Raw genomic sequence first — 693 nt, forward strand, 5'->3', positions numbered from 1 at the left:
ATCTAAAAAATTTTCAAATTTTTTATTTCAATTCCAAAAAAGTTTTAAGTGGATTCAATGTTGTCTCACCATTAAATTTGATATAAACAATTTGTATATTAAAGAGCCAATAACATTCGATTTCAGTATGTAAGTAATTAAAATTGATCCACGATCACTAATATAAAAAAATTTTCTTTGATTTTAAAGCGCGTTAATGATTGATTGTTAGGATTTGGAATTTCGTACCAAAAGAAAATTGAAAAGAAGTGTTACAAAAAAGTTTTGGTTATGTTTTTTTAGCACGTGAAAGATATATAACTTAACTAGTAATGTTATTAACATTTATATCATTTGTTCCGTTAACTATTAGTATTAGTGTCAAATTTATAGTAGAACAATATTAAATTTATTTAAAATTTTTTGGGACAAAAATAAAATATTTAAAATGTTATGAATTAGTACGAGTTTATTCAAATAAAAATTAGCCTATAAAATTATGAAAAGACGAATCTTAAATATTTTTTGATAAGAAACTTTTAAATTTTTTATCTTTAATAGTATTTGATAAAAAAAATTTCAAATATTCATCAGCGAATTATAAATTTAATGAGAAGGGTCTAACCAAAATAAAAAATAGAATGTTAAAAAGTGCCAAAATATAAAATGATAAAAGTTCTCTTGAAATTTTAAAAGGAAGGAGACCTTTCCTCC

Source organism: Arachis ipaensis, chromosome B07, assembly GCF_000816755.2.
Source record: "Arachis ipaensis cultivar K30076 chromosome B07, Araip1.1, whole genome shotgun sequence".
Taxonomy (NCBI): Eukaryota; Viridiplantae; Streptophyta; class Magnoliopsida; order Fabales; family Fabaceae; genus Arachis; species Arachis ipaensis.